The following is a 22252-nucleotide window of genomic DNA, read 5'->3' as shown; positions in this document are numbered from 1 at the left end:
AGTAATAAAAAATTTCCCAATGAGGAAAGGCCCAGGATGACTTCACTGATGAATTTTACCAAACCTTTAAGAAAGAATTAACACCAATCTTTCTCAAACTCTTTTAAAAAATTGAATAGGTGGAACACTCCCAAACTCCATTTTATAAAACCAGCATTATCCTGATACCAAAGCCATGCCAGAAAACTACAGGCCAATATCTCTGATTTATATAGATGCAAAAATTATCAATAAAATACTAGCAAACAGAATTTAGCAGCACATTAAAAGGATCATTTACCATGATAAAGTGGGATTTATCCCTGGGATGCAAGGATGGTTCAACACATGCAAATCAATTAATGTGATAAATCACATTAATAGAATGAAATAAAAACTCATGTGATTATTGCAATAGGCACAGAAAAAGCATTTGACAAAATGTAACATCCATTCATGATAAAAACTCTGAAAAATTAGGTATAGAAAGAATATATCTCAACATAATAATGGCCGCATATGACAAGCTCATAGCTAACATCAATGGTGAAAAGATGAAAGTTTCTCCTCTAAGATACAAGAGTGCCAATCCTCACTTCTCCTATTCAACATAGTACTAGAGGTCAGAGCTAGGGCACTCAGGCAAGAAAAATACATAAATGATATAGGAATTGGGAAGGAAGAAACAAAATCATGTCTATTTACAGATGGTACGATTTTATACATAGAAAATCCTAAAGACTCAACTAAAATATTATGTCTAACCAATAGATTCATTAAGGGTGCCAGATTGAAATTAACATACAAAAATTAGTAACATTTCCTTACACTAACAATGAATTTTCTAAAAAAAGAAATTGATCCTATATGCAATAGTTTCAAAAACAAAATAGTTAGGAATAGGTTATCTAAGAAGGTGAAACATCTCTACTCTGAAAACTATAAGACATTAATGAAAAAATAGAAGACACAAATAAATGGAAAGGTATCCTGTGTTCGTGGATCAGAATTAATGTTGTTAAAATGTGAAATCAAAAGCCATCTATAGATTCAATGTGCTCTCTGTCAAGATTCCAATGGCATTTTTTACAAAGGTAAAAAAAAAAAAACAACATTCCTAATGTAGAACCACAAAAGACTCTGAATAGTCAAAGAAATCCTGAGAAAGAAGAATGAAGCAGGAGGCATCATACTTCCTAATTTCAAGATATACTATAAAGGTATAGCCTTCTAAACACTATGTAACTAGCATAAAAACAGACAAATAGACCAACGGAACAGAATCAAGAGCACAGAAATAAACCCAAGCACATACAATTACCTAATATTTGACAAGGAAGAAAAGAATACTCAATGGAGAAAAGTAAATCTCTTCAATAAACAGTGCTGAAATTATTGAATATTCACATGTAAAAGAATAAAACTGGACCCATATATTATACCACTCACAAAAATTAACTCCAAATGGATTAAAGACTGAACTGTAAACTACTAGAAGAAAATGTCAGAATAAAGCTCCTTGACATGGGTCTTAGTAATGATTGTTAGGATTGGCATCTAAAACAAAAGCAACAAAATAAAAAATAAACAGGTGAAGCTCATAAAACTAAAAACCTTTTGCATGACAAAAGAAACCATCAACAAAATGAAAAGAAAACCTAGGAAATGGGAAAGAACATTTGCAAGCCATATATCTGATAGGGGTTAATATCCAAAACATATAAAGAACTCATTCAGCTCAATAGCAAAAAAATACAAATACCCCAGTCAAGAACTTGGCAAAGGACCTGAGTAGACATTTCTCTAAGCAAGATATGTGAAGGGTCAACAGTTATATGGACAACTTCTCAAACATCACTCTTGAGGGAAAGGCAAATTAAAACCACCATGAGATATCATCTCACACCTGCTAGAATGGTCATCATCAAAAAGACAAGAAATCACAAATGGATTGAAGAAAAGGGAACCCTGGTGCCTGTCCTGTTGGTGGGGATGTAGACTGGTGCAGAGATTATGGAAAACAGTATAGAAGACACTCAAAAAATTAAAAGTAAATCTACCATATGATCCAGCACTTCCACTTCTGAGAAAATGTCCAAAGGACACAAAACACTAACTTGAGGAGATATCCACAACCTCATATTCATTGCAGCATTATTTAAGATAGCCAAGACATGTAAACATCTTAAGTGTTTATGATGAATGGACAAAGGAGTTGTGGTATATGTATGTATGTATCTCTCTCTCTCTATCTATATACTAATAATGTACATATATAACGGAATATTTTTAAGCCATAAAAGATGAGGAAATTCTGCCATCTGTGACAACATGGCTGGGACTTGAAGGCATTTTGCTAAGTGAACATGTCAAAGAAAGACAAATACTATATGATTTCACTTATATGTAGAGTCTAAAACAAACAAACAAACACCAAACAGGAAAAAGAGCTCAGTCTTGAGGTTACCAGAGACAGGAGATGGGGGGAAGGGGAATTGGAGGAAGGTGGTCAAAAGGTACAAAATTACAATTAGGAGATAAGTAAGTACTAGCAATGTAATGTACAATGTGATGGCTATAGCATTGCTGTGTGATAGAAGAGTTAAGAAAGTTATTCCTAAGAGTTCCCATCACAAGGAGAAATTTTTCTCCCTTTCTCCTTTTCCTCTTCTTTTTCTTTTTATTGTATCTGTATGAGAATATGGATGTTAGCTAAACCTACTCTGGTAATCATTTCACAACATATGTAAATCAAACCATTACACTGTATACCTCAAATTTATATATTGATGTATGTAAATTGTTTCTCAATAAAACTGGGAGAGGGGCGCCTGGGTGGCGCAGTCGGTTAAGCGTCCGACTTCAGCCAGGTCACGATCTCGCGGTCCGTGAGTTCGAGCCCCGCGTCAGGCTCTGGGCTGATGGCTCGGAGCCTGGAGCCTGTTTCCGATTCTGTGTCTCCCTCTCTCTCTGCCCCTCCCCCGTTCATGCTCTGTCTCTCTCTGTCCCAAAAATAAATAAACGTTGAAAAAAAAAATTAAAAAAAAAAAAACTGGGAGGAAAAAAACCCTCCATCCCAGCAATGCCCGTGGACTGCCTCTTTATAGGTGATTCAACAATTTTATACATTGCTCAGTGCTCATCAGTCTGATTGGATTGGATTTCACTTAGCATAATACCCTCTAGATCCATTGATGTTGTCTCAAATGTCACAATCTCAGCCTTTTTACGGCTGTGTAATATTCCATTGCATATATGTACCACATCTTCCTTATCCATTTGTCCAACACCCATTTTCAATCTACAAAGGGCCGGAACTCCCTGTGGCTTTCCAAGCCTGGACTTGACAGTGTGTGCACAGGAGTGGAATTAAGTGGTTGGATTTTCAATCTTGGTTCTGCCACAAGCTTGCTATTTCTCTTAGCTGGATTATTTTATACAACTTCTAGGACTTAGTTACTCAACTATAAGGTAAGGCCTGTGACATAGGTATTCTCTGAGACAGTGCTGTGCTAGAACTTCCGTGGTAACAGAAAATGTTCTGTGTCTGCACTGTCCAATATGGCAGCCATTAGCCACTTGTACAACTGAGACCTTGAAATGTGGTTGCTGTGACTGTTGGGAGCTCATCTCTAAGTCCCTTCCAGCTTTAAGATATCACTTTCATTATGTTTCTGCATATCTTTTCCTCTAATCTTGTTTTCAGATTCTAATGTATGAAAGTAGAAAACTCAAAGGTCTTTTTGATTTTTGTTTCTTTGGACAAATTGTCAACATGTTTATGACATAATTAATGATAAAGGAATCTTTGTAGATAATTATTTTGGAGAACTGAGGAAAAACCAGAAGGATGCCCTAGCTGCAGAGAGTAGGGAGGAGAGTCATGAGTCCTGGGAGGACCTGGGCAGTGCTGTGAGCAGATAAGACTTGCCGATAACCTCAACTCCTCCAATGTGCTATATAGACAACCCTTATTGTGCCTCTCCTGCCAGGGGGTGGGAATGCCCAACTAGCGGGAAATGCGAACGTGGAATACACAGACCTACTGCCACCTGGGACCTGTGTCCTCAGTGTGTAAAAGGTGGCTCATTTGTGCACAGAAATGCTACTGTAGGAGTGGTACTCAAGTGGTTCTCAAATGTCTCCCAGGGGCATTTGGCAATGTCTGGACAGTTTTGGTTGTCACAAATTGGGGTACGGGGTGCTATTGGAATGTAGTTGGTAGAGGCCAGGGATCCTGCTAAACATCTTACAATGCACAGAAGCCCCCAAACGCCCACTCCCAACACAAAGAATTATCCAGCTGTTCCAAATCTCAATAGTGCTGAGATTGAAAAATCCTGATTTATAGCAATGTTCTATCATTGTATACTCCTGGATTTCTGATTTTTTTTATTATATTGGTCAACCCAAATACTCAGTTTTAGATAAAGGAGATATTTTTCTACTTTGCTTTTTGATAATTTTGGCTTTCTTTTTCTTTTGGTGTATATATGTATATATTTGTGTATATTTTCAAATGGGCTATAATTTGCAATTACAAGTTGGCTGTAAAAATGCAACTTCATGTTTATAAATGTAGTTAAGTAATACTTCCCAGACAATATTTATCAAGTATTTATTGTGTTCAACAATTTCACACATATTAATTAACCATGAATGGTCTCGTAAGATGACACTGTTTTCATTTCATAGTGAGGGAAACCAAGATGAAATAAGGAGTAAATCTTTTCTCAAGGCTTTAAGATGGATAATGTTTAAAACATTCAAATATTTCTATTCCTCGGAACCTTGAATACAAAATAATTTAGCAAATAATTAATTTTTTACTTTAAATAGCTAAATGTTTTTGCTCTGTTTTTAAAAACTAAGTTTTATTAATGTATACTTAACATATATTAAAATTTTAATGTACAGTTTGATAACTTATGACTCCTATTGTTTCTAAACTGATTATTTACAGCAAAATTTGTTAAGTGAGCAATGTAAATACATTTAAGATGTGTTGCACAGATTGACTCTATAGTACCTTAGTATATGGAAAGGCTAACAGTTGTTCTGATACATCAACAAAATCTCAGTAAATCACACTGGGAAAAAGTCCAGCATGACTGAATAGAAACAGTTTTGAATTTTAGAATATTTGTAGAAAAAGTATATTATTACTCCTTAGGCATCTGGGATCCTGCTATGAAATCACAGTGTGACCTCAAGCAACTCACTTCACATCTTTGAATCTCGATTTCTTCATCAGAAGAGATAAGGGGATTCGATTAAAGGATCTCTTGGGTCCCTTCTGCGTCAAAAGTCTCATTACTTTCAGTTTGTGCTTTCAGAACAGTAACTGTGCTCACTTCCTGCTGGGAATTCTCCTTCCCTGCCCTCCATCATCCCACACTCTCCTGGTTTTCCTCCTCCTCCTGCTGCTCTTTCTTGATCTCCTTTCCAGCCTCTTCTTCTGTGCTGGAATTCCTCAGACTTCGTCTTTGGGGAACTACCCACTTTTTGTGGCTATTGCAGCCATCAGCCTGCTCATAACTGCTAAGTCCTTATGTCTCTCCCCCAGCTCCCCTGCTCTGGCCTCCTGGGAACAAATCAGTCAGCCACTAGGTCCCGTACATAGATGTTCACAGGCACGTCCAACTCACATGTCCAACGGACTCCTCTCCTTCTCCCCTAGCCCCACAAGCTGCTGCTTTCCCTATTTTCTTTATTTAGGTAAAAGCACCGGCACTTATTTAAATCTCAAAAATCACTCTGAGGTATTATTTTCCCATTATATAGATTCTGTACACTGGAGAAGAGAACACTGAAGCTTAGAGAGGTGAAGGAGAATTCTCACAGCTACACAGCTAGTGAGCTGGTGGAATTTGGTTTTAAACTCAAGCATCTCTGACTGAGACACTGGAGCTCTCACCCATGGCCCTACACCGCTCATCAGCCCAAGCCAGGAGCCTGGGGGTTGTTCCTAATTCCTCCCTCACCACTCATGCCCAGCCCAGCGCTGGCACCTGGATTCGGATGGCTCTCAGATCAGCTCCTCACACCTCTGCCCTGGCTGAGTTATTTCACCCTCACCTTCAACTGGATTCAGCCATTCCCCACTGTCTCCAGTCTAACCCTCCTCAAACCATGTGTTACACTTAGAAAAAGTGTTTTTTTCTACAGCAGAGATCTCGTCACTCTCTTGTTTAAAATCCTTTGGTGGCAATGTACAGAGTTTGTACAAGAGCAAGCCTTTCACTTACAACAGGCTTCCACCCACTTCCCTAGCATTGCAGTCCATCTTCATTATTTACAGAGTCTGTGTTTGCCAGTTTGCCTGCTCTCTATGATGTATTTGTAATTCCAAAATCAATACTTTCGGCACATTTGCAGTTATTCCCAGACATGCATAGAGTGGCAAAAACTTGGAGTTGTGTGATGTGCATATTGCCAGATGAGGGTGAACAAGGTGACACTTTGCCATCTGTTTCAGTTCTCACACTGTAAACAAACGTCCCTTCCGAAGTCTATTCAGTATCATGTTTTCCACATTTCTGTCCTTTTTTGTTGGTGACTCCTTGTTTAAAATGGCCACCAAGCACAGTTCTGAAGTGCCGGCTCATGCCTTATGAGGAAAGTACATGTATCAGATTCTCTTTGGTCGAGCATGAACTCTAGTGCTGTCAGCCATGAGTTCAATGATAATAAATTAACAACATATTTTATATAAGGTATCTTTAAGCAGAAACACACATAAAACAAGGTGATGGGTTGATTGGTTAATGATAATGTGAGCACAGGCTCATGGGAACCTAACCTTGTATCTCCCCTATTTCAGCATTTGCTAATTCAGTGCTCATGGCAACTTTGTGTAAGAACATAACTACCTCACAGAAGGAGAATCAATTGGACTTCTTAGTCTGTGGCTAGTCTGTTCATTTTCCTAACATTGTCTTTTGAAGAGCAGAAGCTTTTAATTTTGATAATTTAAGTCCACTTAAAATTTTTTAACTTTTATGCCTTGTAAATCAACAGATTGAATGCAATTCTTGTCAAAATACCAACAGCATTTTTCACAGAATGAGAACAAACAATCCTAAAATTTTCATGGAACCACAAAAGATCCTGAATAGCCAAAGCAACTTTGAAAAAGAAAAACAAAGCTGGAGGCATCACAATTCCAGACTTCAAATTATATTACAGGGGCGCCTGGGTGGCTTGGTCGGTTAAGCATCCGACTTCGGCTCAGGTTATGATCTCACAGTCCATGAGTTCGAGCCCCGCGTCGGGCTCTGTGCTGACAGCTCAGAGCCTGGAGCCTGTTTCAGATTCTGTGTCTCCCTCTCTTTCTGCCCCTCCCCTGTTCATGCTCTGTCTCTCTCTGTCTCAAAAATAAATAAACGTTAAAAAAAAATTTTTTTTTAAAAAAACAAATCATATTACAAAGCTGTTATAATCAAAACAGTATGGTACTGGCACAAAAACAGACACATAGATCAATGGAACAGAATAGAAAACCTAGAAATAACCCCCATATTATATGGTCAATTAATCTTCCACCAAGTAGGAAAGAATATCCAATGGAAAGATAGTCTTTTTAACAAATGGTGTTGGGAAAACTGGACAGCAAGGTGCAAAAGAATGAAACTGGACCATTTTCTTACACTCAAAATAAACTCAAAATGGATTAAGGACTTAAATATGAGACCTGACACCATAAAAATGCTAGAAGAGAGCACAGGCAGTAATTTCTCTGACATTGGCCCTAGCAACATCTTTCTAGATCTGTCTCCTTGGCAAGGGAAATAAAAGCAAAAATAAATGATTGGGACTACATCAAAACACAAAGCTCCTGGAGAGTGAAGGAAACAACAAAGATAAAAGGCAGCCTACCTAATGGGAGAAGATATTTACAAATGACATTTCCAATAAAAAAATTAGTATCCAAAATATGTAAAGAACTTATAAAAGTTAACATTCAAAAAACAAATAATCCAATTAAACATGAATAGACATTTCTCCAAAGAAGACATACAGATGGCTAACAGACACATGAAAAGATGCTCAATATCACTGATCATCTGGGAAATGCAAATCAAAACCACAATGACATATCACCTCACACCTGTCAGAATGGCTAAAATCAACAACACAAGAAACAACAGGTGTTGGTGAGGATGTGGAGAAAGGGGAACCCTTTTGCACTGTTGGTGGGAATACAAACAGGTGCAGCCACTGCAGAAAACAGTATGGAAGTTCTGCACAATGTTGAAAATAGAACTATTCTGCAATCCAGTAATCACACTATTTACCCCCAAAATACAGAATTCAAAGGGATACATGCAGCCCTATATTTATTGCAGCATTTTTTACAATAGCCAAATTATGGATACATCCCCAGTGTTCATAATAGATGAATAGATAAAGAAGAGGTGCTATATGCATATATGGAATACTACTCAGTCATAAAAAAGAATGAAATGTCATTTGCAATGACATGGATGGAGCTAGAGAGTACAACAATAAGTGAAATATATCAGTTGGAGAAAAATAAACACCATACTATTTCACTCATATGTGGAATTTAAGAAACAAAACAAAGGAGCAAAGGAAAAAAAGAGAGGGAGAGAAACCTAGAAATGGACTTTTAACTATAAAGAATAACCTGATGGTTACCAGAAGGGAGGGGGAGGGATGGTAAAATAGGTGATGGGGATTAAGGAGTGTACCTGTCATAATGAGAGCCCGGTAACATATGGAATTGTTGAATCACTGTATTATGCATCTGAAACTAATATAACATTGTGTGCTAACTATACTGGAATTAAAATAAAAAAGAATAAAAATATTAAAAAATAAAAAATATATTTAAAAATTTTATGGCTTGTGCTTTTTGTGTACCATCAAAGAAATTTTGCCTAACTCAATGTGACAAAATTTTCTTCTAGATTCTCTTATAGAAGTTTTATAATTTTAGCTGCTACATTTAGGTTATTACCCATTTTAAATTGATTTTGAGTTGATTTTTTGTATGTAGTATGAAGTAAGAGTCAACGTTTTTATTCTTTCTTTTTCTCCTTTTTTTTTGGTGGTGGTGGGGGGGTACCATTTGTTGAAAAACCTACCCTTTCCCCCATTGAATCACTTTGACAAAGTACTTTTATTGAAAACAAATTGACTATATTGTGTGAGTCTATTTGTGGGCTCTATTCTGTTTCATTGATCTATATTGCTATCCTTATGTCAACACCACACTGTCTTGTAGTCTTGACATCAGGTACTCTAAGTCCCTAACTTGTTCTTTTTCAAAATTGCTTTAGCTATTGTAGGTCCTTTGCATTTCCATATACATTTTAGAATCATCTTGGAAATTTCTACTTAAAAACCTGCTGGGATTTTGATTGGTATTTGACTGAATCTGTAGGTCACTTTGGAAGGAATTAAAATCTTAATATTACATTGCAATTTAAAATGGTATTTTTTCTTTCATAATAGAGATTTTATTAGTTTTTTTAACATTAGTACTAGGCATTATGAGCAATTATAAGTACTGAAAATTGAAAATCTAAAAACCCATGTAGTTGTCATTATTTCTGAACAGCTATTCCAGTAATTTCATGGGTTAAATTTGAAGGCAAATTGTCTTTATGAAGAAGACAACAAATGCCCAAACCTTCTTGATATTGATAAGCTGTTAGGTCTTAGGTTCTACTATTTTATAACTTAACACCATCCACATGATGTGTTCTAAATTCTAATCTTTCACAGCACATTAACAAAATCATTAGGGAAAAATGGATTATCATGACCAAAGGTGTACAGAGATCACCCAATTCTGTCAGGGGTGACAAAGATCAGGCCACAATTTTACAAACAACTTGGAAATAGAAGTTAATGAATTTAGCACTTGGAGACATATTAAATCTGTGGTTGTGACTCCAAATTGCCATTTCCTTCATCTCGTATCATGGGATATAAAAACTCTCCTCTTAGCAGCCGATGGAATATTAACATCCAAGGAGTCAAAACCTCCCTTATTTCAATATCCCACTATTTTTCGATCAGAAAAATAAACAGCCAGCACTTGATTTCACTTCTAAACACACACACACACACACACACACACACACACACACACAATTTCCATTTATCTACATACATTTTAAAAAATGATGAAGTAAATTTCCTTCTTTTTAAAAAACATGTTTCTTAGGTTCTAAAACTGGTATTTACAGAACAGCTGGTAGACTATGTCCTTGTATGAGAAGAAAGATCCGGGAGCACTGATAAGACTCCGTTGTAGGCTGTTAATCAGATTTGGCTTCCTTCTCTCCTTCTTTGGAGGCTGGCCTCTCCTAGTTACTCCTTTTTCTAGTTTTTTATAGGCAAGGCTTCTTCAGTTTCTTTGTTGACCAGTTTCCTGTTTTGTTCTCCTTTCACCTTTTGTTTCCACTTTATTTATTTGTTTATTTTTGCCTGAAGATTTATCTTTTTTGTTGGCCATTTGTGGCTTAATTTCCAGTTCTGTAGGGACAGGTTTGGCTGACAACTGCTTGGGCTCGTCCTTTATAGTGCCTCTAGCTGAGCTGACTTTCCCTTGGGCGTCTCAGGATGATTTCACCAGAGAGAAGTCTGCTTGGCTACAGAGTGGGAGAGACTTCCCCGCGAGGAGCTGCCTGGCCACTCTGTCATTGCGCCCAAAGCGCTGGGACCTGATGCTGTTGCTTAAATTTAAACTTCTAATCATTCAATACTCCTTATAGAAATGTAGTGACTTTTGAAAAGCAGACTATATTTTTTTAGAGCAGTTGTAGGTTCACAGGAAACTTGAGAGGAAGGTACAGAGAGTTCCCATATACCCCCTACCTCCACACATGCACAGTCTCCCCATCATCAACATCCCCCACCAGAGTGGGACATTTGTTACAATGGATGAACCCACATTCATGCAAAATCACTCAAAGGCCATAGATGACATTAGGATTCACTCTTGGTGTTGTACTTTCTATAGGTTTAGACAAATGTATGATGACATGTATCTACCAGTGTGGTATCATACACAGTATCACTGCCTAAACATTCTCTGTGCTTGCCTGTTCATCCCTATCTCTCTGCTAACTCCTGGTGACCACTGATACCTTTACTATCTATGTAGTTTTGCCTTTTCCAGAATGTCATGTAGTTGGAATTATATAGTATTGGCTTCTTTTACCTACTAATATGCATTTAAGTCTCCTCTGTGTGTTTTCATGGATGGTAGCTTATTTCTTTTTAGCACTGAATAATCTTCCATTGTCTGGATGTACCACAGTTTATTTATCAATTCGCCTCCTGAAGGACAGACATCTTGGTTGCTTCTAAGTTCTAGCAATTATGAATAAAGCTGCCATAAACATTTGTGCACATGTTTTTGTGTGAACATAAGTTTTCAATGACTGCTGGATTGTATGGTAAGAGTATGTTTAATTTTTTTAAAGTTTTTAATGTTTATTTATTTTTGAGAGAGAGAGACACAGAGTATGAGTGGGGGAGGAGCAGAGAGAAAGGGAGACACAGAATCTGAAGCAGACTCCAGGCTCTGAGCTGTCAGCACAGAGCCCAACGAGGGGCTCGAACTCCTGAACGGTGAGATCATGACCTGAGCTGAAGTTGGACGTTCAGTCGACTGAGCCACCCAAGTGCCCCAGTATGTTTAGTTTTTGAAGAAAGTGCCAAAGTGTCTTCCAAAGTGTCTTTGCAAAGTTGCATTCCCACCAGCAATGTGTGAGAGTTCCTGTTGCTGTACATCCTCATCAACATTTGGTTTTGCCAGATTTCTGGATTTTGACCATTCTAATAGGTGTGTAGTGGTATCTTATTGTTGTTTTAAGTTTCATTTTCTTGATGACAAGTAATGTGCAGTATCTTTTTATATACATATCTGTCATCTGTTTATCTTCGATGGTGGGGTATCTGTTAAGGTCTCTGACTTCTTTTTAAATGGAGTTTTTTTTTTCTTATTGCAGAGTTTTAAGAGTTCTTTGTGTATTTTGGATAACATTCCTCTATCAAACACATGTTTTGCAATCTTTTCTCCCATGTGGTAGCTTGTCCTCTCATTCTCTGGACTGCCTTTGAAGAGCAGAAGTTCTGAATTTTAATGAAGTCTAACTTATCAATTATTTCTTTCATGAATCATGCCTTTGGTATTGTTTCTAAAAAGCCATGGCCATACCAAAGGTCACCTCAATTTTCTCCTCTGTTATCTTTTAGGAGTTTCATTGTTTTGTTTTGTTTTGTTTTTACATTTAGATCTATGACTCATTTTGTGTTAATTTTTGCTAAGGGTGTATGGTCTGTGTCTAGATTTTTTTTTTTTTATGTGATTTCCAGTTGTTTCAGAACCATTTGTTGCAAAGGCTATCTTTGCTCTGTTGTATTGCTTTTGCTCCTTTTTCAATGATGGAAGATTTGGGAGAGTCTATTTCTCAGCTCTTTGTTCTGTTCCACTATTTGTCTATTCTCTACCAAGCTACACTGCATTGATTACCATAGTTCTCTAATTATTGAAGTTAGATGCTGTCATTTCTCTGATTTTGTTCTTGTCTTTCACTATTGTGTTGGTTATTTTGGATCTTTTGATTCTTATAAAAACTTTTATTTTTTTAAGTTTTTATTTGAATTCCAGTGTAATATTATTTTCAGGTGTACAATATAGCAATTCAACACTTCCATACATCACCTAGTGTTCATTATAAGTGTACTCCTTAATTTTCATCACCTGTATAACCACACCCCCCACCTCTCCTCTGGTAAACATTAGTTTGTTCTCTATAGTTAAGAGTCTGTTTCTTAGTTTGCCTCTCTCTCTCTCTTTTTTTTTGTCCTTTTGCTTGTTTGTTGTTTCTTAAATTCCATATATGACTGAAGCCATATGCTTTCTGTCTTTCCCTGACTCACTTAGCATAATACTCTGTAGCTCCAACCATGTTGTTGCAAATGGCAAAATTTCATTCTTTTTTATGGCTGAGAAATATTCCATTGTATATATATACCTATTCTTTATCCATTCATCTGTTGATGGACATTTGGACTCTTTCCATACTTTGTCTATTGTTGATAGTGCTGCTATAACTATTGGGGTGCATGTATCCCTTTGAATTTGTGTTTTTGTATTCTTTGGGTAAATACCTATTAGTGCAATTGCTGGGTCATAGGGTAGTTATAGTTTTAATTTTTGAGGAACCTCCATACTGTTTTTCACAGTAGCCGCACCAGTTTGCATTCCCACCAACAGTACAAGAGGGTCCCCTTTCTCCACATTCTTGCCAACACATCTTGTTTCTTGTGTTGTTGATTTTAGCCATTCTGACAGGTGTGGGGTGATATCTCATTGTAGTTTTGATTTGTATTTCCCTGATGATCAGTGATGTTGAACATCTTTTCATGTGTCTGTTGGCCATCTGGATATCTTTTTTGGAAAAATATCTATTCATGTCTTCTGTCCATTTTTTAATTGGGTTATTCACTTTTTGCGTGTTGAGCTTTATAAGTTTTTTATATATTTTGGATACTAACCCTTTATCAGATATGTCCTTTGCTGTGCAGAAGCTTTTAATTTTGATGAAGTCCCAATAATTTATTTTTGCTTTTGTTTCCCTTGCACATATCTGGAAAAATGTTACAGCTGGGGTCAGAGAAATTACTGCTTGTACTCTCTTCTAGGATTTTTATGGTTTCAGGTCTCATATTTAGGACTAAATCCATTTTGATTTATTTTTGTGTATGGTGTAAGAAAGTGGTCTAGTTTTATTCTTCTGCATGTTGCTGTCCAGTTTTGCCAACATCATTTGCTAAAGAGACTGTCCTTTTCCATTGCATATTCATTCCTGCTTTGTCTAAGATTAACTGACCATACAGTTTTGGGTCCATTTCTAGGTTTTCTATTCCATTCCATTGATCTATGTGTCTATTTTTGTGCTACTACCATATGTTTGGATTATTACAGCTTTGTAATGTAACTTGAAGTCCGAAATTATGATGCCTCCAGTTTTGCTTCTCTTTTTCAAGGTTGCTTTGGCTATTCTAGGTCTTTTGTGGTTCCATAAAAACTTCAGGATTATTTGTTCTAGATCTGTGAAAAATTGCATTAACTCTGTAGATTTCTTTGAGTAGTAGAGACATTTAAACAATATTTGTTCTTCCAATTCATGAGCATGGGATGTCTTTCTATTTCTTTTTGTCATCTTCAATTCCTTTCACCAGTGTTTTATGATTTTCAGAGTACAGGTCTTTCACCTTTTTGGTTAGGTTTGTTCCTAGGTATCATTGTTTTTGGTGAGATTATAAATGGGATTGATTCCTTAATTTCTGTTTCTGCTGATTCATTATTGTTGTATTGAAATAAACAGATTTCTTTATGTTGATTTTGCATCCTATTATCTAACTGAGATTATTTATCAGTTATAGCAGGGTTGTTTTTTTTTTTTTGGTGGAATCTTTCAGGTTTCCTATATGTAGTATCATGCCATCTGCTAACTATGAAAGTTTTATTTCTTCCTTGCTGATTTGGATACCTTTTATTTCTTTTTCTTTTCTGATTGTTATGACTAGGACTTCCAGTACTATGTTAAAAAAAACAGTGGTGAGAATGGATATTCTTGTCTTGTTCCTGACTATAGTGGAAAACCTCTCAGTTTTTCCCTATTTAGGATGATACTAGCTGTGGGTTTTCATATATGCACTTTGTTATGTTGAAGTATGTTTCCCCTATCCATATTTTGTTGAGGGCTTTTATCATGAATGGATGTTGTACTTTGTCAAATGCTTTCTCTGCATCTACTAAAGTTATCATATGGTTTTTATCCTTTCTTTTATTAATGTGGCGTGTTACATTGATTTATTTGTGAATATTGAACCACAGTTGCAACCCAGGAATAAATCCCACTTGATTGTGGTGAATGGCTTTTTAAATGAACTCTTGGATTCAGTTTGCTAGTATTTTATTGAGAATTTTTGCATCCATGTTCATCAGGGATATTGGCCTATACTTCTCTTTTTTAGTGATGTGTTTGGTATCAGGGTAATGCTGGCCTCATAGAATGAATTTGAAAGTTTTCCTTCCTTTTCTCTTTTTTTAGAAGTTTTAATAGATAATAACTCTTCTTTGAAAGGTTAGTAGAATTTGCCTGTGAAATCATCTGGGTCCAGACTTTTGTTTGTTGGGAGTTTTTTTGATTACTGACGGAATTTCTTTCCTGGTTATCAGTATGTTCAAGTTTTCTATTTTTCCTGTTTCAATTTTGGTAGTTTGTATGGTTCTAGGAATTTATCCATTTCTTCTATGTTGTCCAATTTGTTGGCTGATAGTTTTTCCCAATACTCTGATAATTCTTTGTATTTTTGTGGTGTTGGTTGTTATTTCTTCTCTCTTGTTTGTGATTTTATTTATTTATGTCCTTTCTCTTTTCTTTTTGATAAGTCTAGCTAGAGGTTTACCAATTTTATTATTTTTTTTCAAAGAAACCACTCTTGCAAACCAGAAATAAATCTCATGGTGAATGATATGGTTTCATTGATATGTTCTATTGGTTTCACTGATATGTTTTATTGTTTTTTAGTTTCTGTATTATTTATTTCTGTTCTAATCTTTGTTATTTCTTTCCTTATTCTGGCTTTAGGCTTCATTGTTGTTCTTTTTCTAGCTCCTTTAAATGTAAGGTTAGGTTGTTTAGTTGAGGTTTTTATTGCTTCTTGAGGTAAGCCTGTACTGATATAAACTTCCCTCTTAGGACTGTTTTTGCTGCATCCCAAAGGTTTTGGATTGCTGCGTTTTCATTTTTATCTGTTTACATTTATTTTTTTAAATTTGTTCTTTTATTTCCTGGTTAACCCATTTGTTGTTTAGTAGTATGTTGTTTAACCTCCATGTATTTGTGGTCTTTTCAAATTTTGTCTGTGGTTGACTTCTAGTTTCATAGCATGTGGTCAGAAAAGACACATGGTATGGCTTAATATTTTTGTACTTGTTAAGGCCTGTTTTATGACCTAATATGTGATCTATTTTAGAGAATATTGCATGTTCATGTAAAGAATGTGTATTCTGCTATTTTAGGATGGAATGCTCTGAATATATCTGTTAAGTCCATCTGACCCGTGTCTTTCTAAGCCATTGTTTCCTTTTTGATTTTCTGTTTAGATGATCTGTCCATTGATGTAAGTGGGGTGATAATGTCCTCTACTATTATTGTGAAATTATCAATTAGTTATTTATGTTTGTTATTGATTGTTTTATATATTTGGGTGATCTGATGTCAAGTGCATAAATATTTATAATTGTTATGACATTTTGTTGGATTGTTCCCTTTATTATGATATAGTGCCCTTCTTTGTCTCTTGTTACAGTCTTTGTTTTATTTTATTTATTTATTTTTTCAATATATGAAATTTATTGCCAAATTGGTTTCCATACAACACCCAGTGCTCATCCCAAAAGGTGCCCTTCTCAATACCCATCACTCACCCTCCCCTCCCTCCCACCCCCCATCAACCTTCAGTTTGTTCTCAGTTTTTAAGAGTCTCTTATGCTTTGGCTCTCTCCCACTCTAACCTCTTTTTTTTTTCCTTCCCCTCCCCCATGGGTTTCTGTTAAGTTTCTCAGGATCCACATAAGAGTGAAAACATATGGTATCTGTCTTTCTCTGTATGGCTGATTTCACTTAGCATCACACTCTCCAGTTCCATCCATGTTGCTACAAAGGGCCATATTTCGTTCTTTCTCATTGCCAGGTAGTACTCCATTGTGTATATAAACCACAATTTCTTTATCCATTCATCAGTTGATGGACATTTAGGTTCTTTCCATAATTTGGCTATTGTTGAGAGTGCTGCTATAAACATTGGGGTACAAGTGCCCCTATGCATCAGCACTCCTGTATCCCTTGGGTAAATTCTAGCAGTGCTATTCCTGGGTCATAGGGTAGATCTATTTTTAATTTTTTGAGGAACCTCCACACTGCTTTCCAGAGTGACTGCACCAATTTGCATTCCCACCAACAGTGCAAGAGGGTTCCCGTTTCTCCACATCCTCTCCAGCATCTATAGTCTCCTGATTTGTTCATTTTGGCCACTCTGACTGGCATGAGGTGATATCTGAGTGTGGTTTTGATTTGTATTTCCCTGATAAGGAGCGACGTTGAGCATCTTTTCATGTGCCTGTTGGCCATCTGGATGTCTTCTTTAGAGAAGTGTCTATTCATGTTTTCTGCCCATTTCTTCACTGGGTTATTTGTTTTTCGGGTGTGGAGTTTGGTGAGCTCTTTATAGATTTTGGATATTAGCCCTTTGTCCGATATATCATTTGCGAATATCTTTTCCCATTCCGTTGGTTGCCTTTTAGTTTTGTTGGTTGTTTCCTTTGCTGTGCAGAAGCTTTTTATCTTCGTAAGGTCCCAGTAATTCATTTTTGCTTTTAATTCCCTTGCCTTTGGGGATGTGTCGAGTAAGAGATTGCTATGGCTGAGGTCAGAGAGGTCTTTTCCTGCTTTCTCCTCTAGGGTTTTGATGGTTTCCTGTCTCACATTTAGGTCCTTTATCCATTTTGAGTTTATTTTTGTGAATGGTGTGAGAAAGTGGTCTAGTTTCAACCTTCTGCATGTTGCTGTCCAGTTCTCCCAGCACCATTTGTTAAACAGACTGTCTTTTTTCCATTGGATGTTCTTCCTTGCTTTGTCAAAGATGAGTTGGCCATCCATTTGTGGGTCTAGTTCTGGGGTTTCTATTCTATTCCCTTAGTCTATGTGTCTGTTTTTGTGCCAATACCATGCTGTCTTGATGATTATAGCTTTGTAGTAGAGGCTAAAGTCTGGGATTGTGATGCCTCCTGCTTTGGTCTTCTTCTTCAAAATTACTTTGGCTATTCGGGGCCTTTTTGGTTCCATATGAATTTTAGAATTGCTTGCTCTAGTTTCGAGAAGAATGCTGGTGCAATTTTGATTGGGATTGCATTGAGTGTGTAGATAGCTTTGGGTAGTATTGACATTTTGACAATATTTATTCTTCCAATCCATGAGCAGGGAATGTCTTTCCATTTCTTTATATCTTCTTCAATTACCTTCATAAGCTTTCTATAGTTTTCAGCATACAGATCTTTTACATCTTTGGTTAGATTTATTCCTAGGTATTTTATGCTTCTTGATGCAATTGTGAATGGGATCAGTTTCTTTATTTGTCTTTCTGTTGCTTCATTGTTAGTGTATAAGAATGCAACTGATTTCTGTACATTGATTTTGTATCCTGCAACTTTGCTGAATTCATGTATCAGTTCTAGCAGACTTTTGGTGGAGTCTATTGGATTTTCCATGTATAATATCATGTCATCTGCAAAAAGCAAAAGCTTGACTTCGTATTTGCCAATTTTGATGCCTTTGATTTCCTTTTGTTGTCTGATTGCTGATGCTAGAACTTCCAACACTATGTTAAACAACAGCAGTGAGAGTGGGCATCCCTGTCGTGTTCCTGATCTCAGGGAAAAAGCTCTCAGTTTTTCCCCATTGAGGATGATGTTAGCTGTGGGCTTTTCATAAATAGCTTTTATGATGTTTAAGTATGTTCCTTCTATCCCAACTTTCTCAAGGGTTTTTATTAAGAAAGCGTGCTGGATTTTGTCAAAGGCCTTTTCTGCATCAATTGACAGGATCATATGGTTCTTCTTTTTTCTTTTATTAATGTGATGTATCACGTTGATTGATTTGCGAATGTTGAACCAGCCCTGCATCCCAGGAATGAATCCCACTTGATCATGGTGAATAATTCTTTTTATATGCTGTTGAATTCGATTTGCTAGTATCTTGAGAATTTTTGCATCCATATTCATCAGGGATATTGGCCTGTAGTTCTCTTTTTTTACTGAATCTCTGTCTGGTTTAGGAATCAAAGTAATACTGGCTTCATAGAATGAGTCTGGAAGTTTTCCTTCCCTTTCTATTTCTTGGAATAGCTTGAGAAGGATAGGTATTATCTCTGCTTTAAACGTCTGGTAGAACTCCCCTGGGAAGTCATCTGGTCCTGGACTCTTATTTGTTGGGAGATTTTTGATAACTGATTCATTTTTTTCGCTGGTTATGGGTCTGTTCAAGCTTTCTATTTCCTCCTGATTGAGTTTTGGAAGAGTGTGGGTGTTTAGGAATTTGTCCATTTCTTCCAGGTTGTCCAATTTGTTGGCATATAATTTTTCATAGTATTCCCTGATAATTGTTTGTATCTCTGAGGGATTGGTTGTAATAGTTCCATTTTCATTCATGATTTTATCTATTTGGGTCATCTCCCTTTTCTTTTTGAGAAACCTAGCTAGAGGTTTGTCAATTTTGTTTATTTTTTCAAAAAACCAACTCTTGGTTTCGTTGATCTGCTCTACCATTTTTTTAGATTCTATATTGTTTATTTCTGCTCTGATCTTTATTATTTCTCTTCTTCTGCTGGGTTTAGGCTGCCTTTGCTGTTCTGCTTCTATTTCCTTTAGGTGTGCTGTTAGATTTTGTATTTGGGATTTTTCTTACGGTCTTTGTTTTAAAGTCTACTTTGTCCTATATAAGTATTGCTATTGCAGCTTTCTTTTGACATTCATTGGATGATAAATATTTCTCCACCACTCCCTTTCAGTCCGCAGGTGTCTTTAGGTCTAAAAGGAATCTCTTGTAGGAGGCATATAGATGGGTCTTCTTTTTTTCATCCATTCCAACACCGTATGTCTTTTTATTCGAGTGTTTAGTCCTTTTACATTCAAAGTAATTATTGATAGATATATATTTAGTGCCATTTTATTACCTGTTTTGTCATTGTTTTTGGATATTTTCTCTGATCCGTTCTTATCTTTGTCACTTACCCCTCTCCTTTGCACTCAAAGTGTCCCTTTTTAACATTTCTTGCAGGGCTGTTTTAGTGGTCATGAACTCTTTTTGTTTGTCTGGGAAAGTCTTGCTTTCTCCTGTTATTCTGAATGCTAGCCTTGCTGAATAGAATATTCTCAGCTGCAGATTTTTCCCATTCAGCACTTTGAATATATCATGCCACTCTCCCTTTTATCTTGTCAAGTTTTTGTGGAGAGACCTGCAGCTAGTCTTATGAGTCTTCCTTTGTAATATAGGGACTTCTTTTGTTCTGTTACTTTTAAGATTATTTTCTTTATCAGTATAATTTTCAAATTTAATTACAATATGTCTTTTTTTAATTTTTAAAAATGTTTTTATTTATTTTTGAGACAGAGAGAGGCAGAGCATGAGTGGGTTAGTGGCAGAGAGAGAGGAAGACACAGAATCTGAAGCAGGCTCTAGGCTCTGAGCTGTCAGCACAGAGCTTGATGTGGGGCTCAAACTCATGGAGTATGAGATCATAACCTGAGCTGAAGTTGGATGCTCAACCGACTGAGCCACCCAGGTGCCCCTAATTACAATATGTCTTGGTGTTGGCCTGCTTTTGTTGATTTTGATCTATGCCTCCTGGATTTGGATGTCTGTGTCCTTCCTCAGATTAGGGAAGTTTTCTGCTATTTCTTAAACTTAAATTTCTTCCCCTTTTTCTCTCTCTTCTTCTGCAACTCCTATAATATAAATGAAACATTTCATGGAGTCAGTGAGTTCCCTAAGACTATTCTTGTGTTTCATAATTCTTCTTTATCTTTTATTGTTCACCTTACTTTCCATTATTTTATCTTCTAGGTTACTAATTTGTTCCTCTGCTTCTTCCATTCTTGTGTCATTGTATTAAGCCTATTTCCAATCTCATGTATTGCCCTCTTCCTCTTTGATTAATTCCTTAACTCTTTTATCTCTGTGATGAAGGTCTCACTGATGTCTTCTATTCTTTTCTCAAGCCCAGTGAGTATTCTCATGATTATTGCTTTAAGTTCTCCATCAGTCATGTTACTTATATCTGTTTTGTTCATATCTGGCTATGGCCTTATCTTGTTCTTTCATTTGGGATAAATTCCTCCATCTTTGCATTTTGTCTAAGGCTCTGCCTTCTTCTGTGTGCTAGAAAAACTGATTATGTCTTCTGCTCCTGAAACTAATGGCTTTATAAAGAAGAGGTCCTGTAGTGCCCAGGGCCTGGAGCTTCAGGGAGTATCTCTGTGTGTGCTATGCTTTTATCTTCTGGCTACTCTTTCCTTCAGGCCAGTCATCTGCAGAGGCTCTCCTTGCCTGCAATGGGCAGTGTTTTGTCCCTGACCTGAATGTACGAGTTTTAACCAGGTGTGCTCTGGTCTGCTTATGAAATGAGACCTGATACTACCTCCACCAGGACTGAGGCCCTGAAAAGAACTCTTTGGTTGGGAGATGTGGTATGGGCAGGTGTTTGTGCTGGTCTTCTGGGGGAAAGGCCCACCATACTGGGGACTGAGGCAAGCTTGCCAAAGAAGGGCACTCCTGCCAGAGCACAGGGAGTGGGGCTTGTGTAAGGAAGTTAGGCAGACAATGTTGATGCTGCACTCCTTCCTACAGGTGGCTCTGCATTTATGCCAAGGGGTGGGGAGGAAAATGACTCCAGCCAGCTCCTTTGTTCACAGAAAGGCATGTCTGTGAATGCTGTCTCTCAAGGATGTGCTCTGAGAAGAGCAAATAATCTCTCTGTGTGCTCCAGGCATTCTTCAGACCACTGTTTCCATGCTGTCTGCCCCTGAGTTGTTTGTATACCTTCTCTCCAGGAGCAGCACAGTGCCCTCTGGGCTCTAGCCCAGCCAAACCTGCTGACCTTTAAAACTTTAGGCTTTAAGACCTGCTTTTGCAAGAATTCATGAAATTCAGCCCCTTTTGTTTTCCAAGCCGATGGCTTTGGGGAAATATTCTCCGTGGGCATTCCTCTGTGCACTCCTCTCTTTCTTGCCCTTCTCCCTGACCACAGCTTCTTTCCCTCTGCAGCATTAATGATCCATTTCTGCCCTAAACCATGTCTTCATACTTCCCACCTTCTTCAGTGTGGCTTCTTCTGTCCCTTTAGTTGCGGAGTTTGTTCTGTCAGTTCTTGGGTCTATTTCTGGGTTATTTAGGATAATTTCATAGTAATCTAGTTGTATTCCTGGGACAAGGGGAGCTTAGGGTCCTCTTACTCCATTGTCATCTTCTTATCAGACTTCTCATAAAAACTTTAGAATCCATTTGTTGCTATCCATAAAATAACTTCTTGGGATTTTGATTGGGATTGCATTGGATCTACAGATCATGTTGAGAAGAACTGATATCTTGACAATATTTAGTTTTTATATTCTTGAATATGGAATATCTCTGCATTTATTTAGTTCTTCTTTGATTTCATT

Source organism: Lynx rufus, unplaced genomic scaffold (genome assembly GCF_022079265.1).
Source record: "Lynx rufus isolate CCGP_SWC_20201006 ecotype Redwood Valley unplaced genomic scaffold, mLynRuf1.p SCAF_6, whole genome shotgun sequence".
Lineage (NCBI taxonomy): Eukaryota > Metazoa > Chordata > Mammalia > Carnivora > Felidae > Lynx > Lynx rufus.
This window is presented reverse-complemented; position numbering follows the sequence as displayed.